Raw genomic sequence first — 6,050 nt, forward strand, 5'->3', positions numbered from 1 at the left:
ATTCCCTAAGCATGCTTCATCCCCGCTTGCTGGACTGGGAAACTCAACCACTTTCAAACAACACACTGTAAGATAGAGAGAGGCTCTGGGAAATTGTTCTCAGGCTCAGGGCTCCTGTGTGTAGTTGAGCCACACGAGCACTGTACAAAGACCTCTGGCCAAGGGAGCAAATGGGGCCCAAAATCCAATCAACATCACACTCATTAACCTGTAAGCCCTGGCATTGGGCTGCTTCAGTCTGAAGGAAGAGCCTTTGACTTTTGCAAACTGGCACTGGTCAGCTGCCCAAGCCTGCACCTGCTAGCCTCCCTTCATGCCTTTTTCTGATTTTTCCACCCAGAGACAACTTTTTCCTAATTGTCATGATGGCATCCTACTGGTTGATAGTACCCTGCTTGAGTCCATCTGCCTCCAACCCTTGCTAGGTTATTTCTACTTCGTAGTCTGAGAAGTGGCCACTGGCTCCTGTGATATAAATAAAGGACTTCACAGAGAGGCTAGAGAGGTACCTCTCCTGTTGTCCCTTTCCCCAGAGCAAAAACAGCGGGAGGACTTCAGAAAAATAAAGAGGACAGCTGGAGAGTGGAAATATGCCAGGGTATGTTCCAAAAGTAAAACTCTTGTTGCAGATTCTATTGGCCTAAACCAGGCTCTGGATGGAGCATGCCTGGGTCCAGCGTCCATCTCCTTGCTCTGTTCCACGTACACAGAGGAAATGGAAGGACTGGCTGCTGGTAGTGAGGACAGTATATATCTTTGCAGAGAAAGAGAGTAAGGCCTGGCCAGGGACACCCTAAGACACACACTACTGTTTTTCTCTAGTCTTGAAGATAATCATAATTTTTTATATAAGTTAAAGAGCCCTGTTTCTTTACCATTCCACATTGTATTTTATATTTCAACTTCTTGAACTATAACTTTCATTTGTACTTTCTTCAGGTTTAAGGTCTCCTTTTAGGTATTTTATAAGCACTTTGTTAAAGGTCTGAATCCAGAGATATACGAGGGAGAATGACTCCATGATTCATCACGGGTCTGTGCCTGTTTTCAGTTCCTTATAGCAGGTACACCTTTTAAAACATTGTCACATTGATGTTCTCTTGGTCTTCCCAAGGAATTAAGGAAGGGGAAAATCAGACAGCCCTTCCACAGCAAGGAGGGCTTTGTAAAACAAAGATCCCAGCTCCTCCCCAAATTCCTTCATCCATTCTGCTCCTCCCTAAACACAAAAATCATCTGGACACAATTGTGACCCTCAGAATAATATTTAGGAAGGGAAAAACAAACAAGCAAGCAAAAGTCCCATTAGATACTGACAAAGTCATCAGCTTTACTCTTTCCCAGGAAAATTAAAGCACTGGGGTTCTAGAAACCCCACTCTGACAGAGCCCCAGATACTTGAATGAAGTGTATAGAGCTTTAACTCGAGGAAGGTAGGAGATATGTAAAGCTAGAAAGAAAAAGGAAAAAAAAAAAAAAGAACCTCTGTTGTCCCCAAGATCCCCATGCACTAAAGCCAACACAGAATTCCCCTGGCCTAAAAATGTGGTTTGGTAACAGATACTGTAGAAAAGAGAGACATCAAAAGGAATGACCATGGGGTTTCTGACAACATCAGCAAAATCAGAAAGACAGCTCAGGCAGGCTCCTTTGGAATCCCAGTCCCCCACCTTCAGGGAGAATGAGCAATGCTTATTTCTTCCATGTTAGAATTAGTTTAACACTCATTTCTAATGCTCTCTTTCTCTCTCTCTGTGCCAGGACACTGCTAATTCATCTCCAGGACATTCTGCTACTGGGGATCTATTCCTCTGTAGGAAAACAAAGCACATACCACAGCCCTCCTAGAAAAGCCAACTGCTCTCTCCTGGAATCCTCAGTAGATTTCTCCCCATCAGCGTGTGCAAACCATTTGCAGCTGGTTATTTTCCTGCTTGTGAAACAACACTGTCTTCCCAGCAGAGCGGGACCTATTTGATGAATGGTGGCAGAGGGCTAAGGTGGAAGCGGGTTTTGATTGCCTTGATTGCAAGAATCCAGGCTTTTAAAAATGACCTCGATAGCTTAACCCCTTCTTTTCTCATCTGTGCTACAGTAAAAGATAGAACCAAAAAATCTTTTATATGCTCAAGACACAGAGCAAAAGATGAAACTGGTGTATTTTTCCAACATGTTGGAAGCACGGTGATCACATTTATATTCTCTCTCTTCAAAAACTATCTCATTGCATAAATAATACAATATTTCAACAAAAAGATTCAAACGATAGAATTATAAGATGAAATGTGTTTTGCTCCACATACACTCCCATTTTTCTCCCCAGAGTAACCCCAAATCTACAGTTATGAGTTTCCATGAGTTCCTTCTGCCCATTGCTGTTTACACTTAGAACATCCCTGAGGTCCTCCCATGTCAGTACCTACGGGGCTGCCTCACTTTTTAATGGTGGCAGAGCTGTTGTGGGTTAGTGCAGTAAAAATTATAAGTATGCTTTCATGACTAAAAAAGAACTTTGAAAAGAAAACATACAATGTGCCTGGTTTTGCAGTAACTTTCTGAAAATTTAAGTGGTAACCTGCAAACACATACTTAAATTGTTAAGTCACTGAAAAGCTGCTTAGGGTTGGGGATGTCGCTCGAGGTAGAGCACTTGCCTAGCATATGCAAGATCCTGGGTTCAAGCCCCTGCACTACCAAAAGGAAAATTGCTTAGCAATGTGAAGCGCATTGCTCACTGCTCCCAGAAGCAGCCAGGCAAGGACTTTACCTCATAATCTAAGAGGTCTTGGTTGAAGTTCTTTGGTTCTTTGCAATACCCCCTTGAAACTGGTCAAGTTCAAATAATTTCCAAACCTGACAGTGTTTTACATATAACCTGTATTACCCAGTGACCCTGGAAGTCTTTATTACAAGAGAAGGTCATTAGACGAAAAAAGGAGAGAAATAAAAGAACAGCGCTGAAGTGTTCAGTTGATTTTCTCGTTCAATTAGGTGTTCTTGATTGGGTTCCTCAGCTAGTTATAACACAGTCTCTATTTTCCCCTGTAAATGATGACTCTCTTGCTCCTGGCAAGTTAAAGTTTCCTTAACCTTTTTGATAAACTGAGTTTCGGTCACTACACACATAGATATGTATCATGAGAAGGTTTCTAGAACCTCTTTTTCTATTGAAAAAAATAAGATGAGCCTGAAATTTGGGGGCCAAAAAAAATAATTTAATAGCATACTCTTATCCTCAGGAGGCTACACTTTTCAGTAAAAGTGTGTTTTAGCTTCTCCCCGGGAGCTAAGAACATAATCATTTCATGTCAGCTTGTAATGAATTACCACAACTCTTTGATCAATGGCATCAAAGGCTATTGATAGTACCAATAATATAGATGTTAGAAAATTCTGCATTGATTTAATGCCTGACATCAACCAACTTTTCACTATTCTCTTTCCCTTCCGTTGCTCCCACAGAATCACATATAACTTTCAGATCCTCAATCTCCAGAGCCTCCCAAGAAGCAGGGCGTGAGACCTACTGGAGAGTCTGTCCACCCATCAACAGCTACTGGATTTGAACCCATCAAAAGATGGGTCATTTCACCATCCAAAGCACGTTCCTCCCCCAAGGAAATGTCAAAACTCAAGTGGTCACTGCACTTTGAGACGGCCTTATTTATGGAACTCTCAGGTTTCACCTCTTAATAATTCACCGTGGTTACTCTGGATCCATGATGGCAGCAGGGCCTCACAGCCAAGACAAAGTCTGAATGCAGCTCAGGCTTTCCTCCACATTCCATTTGTTCAAGTAACTTTTCCAGGGCTATGCAGTCAGGCCAATTATCTTAGAAACAAGCAATTATAACCACATTCACAGCTCCCTAAAAGGGTGAGTGCATTCTAGTAACAATTTCTCATGAAAGAAAAACAGTAATTGAAGGATTGGCGAGGCTATTGCAACAGACCAAGACCTCTGGAAAGACATTTAATAGCGTGCGCGTGCACACGTGCACACACACAGTCCTCTTGCTTTCCTGCCAGAGGAGTTTTTCCTTTCCATCCAAATCTACCCAATATTTCTAGAGGGGAAAAAATATAAAGAGACGGTAGGAAGTGGAAATTATGAAGTTACAGCTGGAATCCTGAGCTCTAATGCAATATTCTTTAAAATATATATGATCAACTCTTGCTTACATATTGTTGAGTGTAAGTCAGAATGTAAAATGTTTGCAAAGTACTGTCCCTGAGATAATACATGTGGGAAGTGGTTTAGAAAAGAGAAATTACTCTACCGATTTAAGACAAATCTACTCCTTTTGGGAACTTAATTCACATCTTTAGCAATAAAGCACAGTACCAGCTCAAATCAAGGGGCGACCAAACCATTCTGCATGTATTGCTAGATGTATTGCTCTGAAAACTGGTGACAGCCCCTCAGATTTCAATCTTAAATAAATTGTACACACACGAAAGCACATCTGCAGCCTATACCATATATGGAAATGCATCTACACATTGCTCTAGCACTTATTGTCCAAGGCTATTTTTCTGGAACTAGGTGGTAAATTCCTTAAAAGTAACAACTCATTTTTGTGTTCCCCACATTGCAGAGTATAAGGCTGCCCCCATCAACTCAGTAACCACTGTGTTGAATTAACTATCATTCCTGATATTTTTACAGACATTGGACCTCTGAAATAACAAGTAAACATATGACTCTACTAGACTGGTAAGAACCTTGTCAACACACGAGAAAGAAATACTTAATGACTGATGTTGAGTTATATGTTCCTTTGGGCAAAAGTAAATGTGAAACATATATTACATGTAGTATACATATATACACAAACACACGCCTATACATTTGGACCTTAAGACCACTCCTTCCACTTGGTTCTGGAAACAAAAAAGGCAAACCATTGAGGGAGGGAAAGCAGACGACTAACCTCACTGCTTTGTTTTTCATGCATCTTACCAGAGTATTAGGACACAGGGAAGACAAAAGGTAATTGAGCCGGGATTCTGGGGAAGCATTTTGTAAGTGAATAAAAGGCCTTAGTGATGAGTTCAGTGGCGGAGGGAGTTCCCAAACACATCTCCTGAGACTCGAGAGTGAACCTAAATGGAAAGACTTTCTTTTCTCAAAAATGCATACAATACTAGGTTTAATATTTTGCCTCTTGCCGGCACGGGCTACACGGATTTTGTGTTTGGACCACAAGAGTCCAGCCCTTGGTGTCTCGGTTGTCTGGATGGCTGAGCGGGGACGGAGCGCCACCTACTGGCTGCAGAAGCAAGGAGAGTCGGGTCCGTCTCCCGGAGCTGAGCGAGCCTCCAATCAAATCGTGCATCATTTAAGTCAAGAAGGCTTTTGTAGCTGCTCCACAGAGAAATGACAAAGTACATACGATTTTTACCCCTTCCCTAGATCTCGGCCCCCAATTACCCTTGGGAAGAAAATGCAGAGGAAAAGAAATGGAAACGCTCCCCTTAGAAACGCAGGGAGTGGCGGGGATTTTGTCTGGAGGAAAGGAGAGAATGGGGTTCCCTTCTGTCTCTAGGTTTTAGGAAAGGCTTGAACCCTTGCTGGGACCGTCTTCTCCACACCCTCAGCTTAGCTAGCTAATGAGGTTGCTGGATAACTGGGACCTGCGGGAATGAACTGGATCAAAGGGGCAGTAGGACAAGGCTGCTGTGAGATCAGGCCTGGGCTGAACTGTGAGGTCCTGTCCAACCCTGACCTAAAGGAGATGCTTTGACCCCAAGAGGAACAAAGCCCCACCTTCCTCTCTGTGCTGGATGGAAGGATAGCCTCCTCTGGACCACCTGTATCTCCAGGACTAGAGGAGATCACCAGCCCCCATAAGAGTATCTCTTTATGGAGGAGCCTGTTTTCTACCAGTGGTCCCCCAACCTCCTTCAGACCTCAGAGTAGTTGATCCTCCCCACCCTCATTGATTTCTACAAAAATGCAGGGTCCCACCACAGGCAGATGCCCCTTGGGGCCATAGACCACTGAATGGCCACTGTGAAGTCTCCACTTCCAAGAAATTCAGAGAACC

The sequence above is a fragment of the Sciurus carolinensis genome, chromosome 5, assembly GCF_902686445.1.
Source record: "Sciurus carolinensis chromosome 5, mSciCar1.2, whole genome shotgun sequence".
NCBI classification, from domain to species: domain Eukaryota; kingdom Metazoa; phylum Chordata; class Mammalia; order Rodentia; family Sciuridae; genus Sciurus; species Sciurus carolinensis.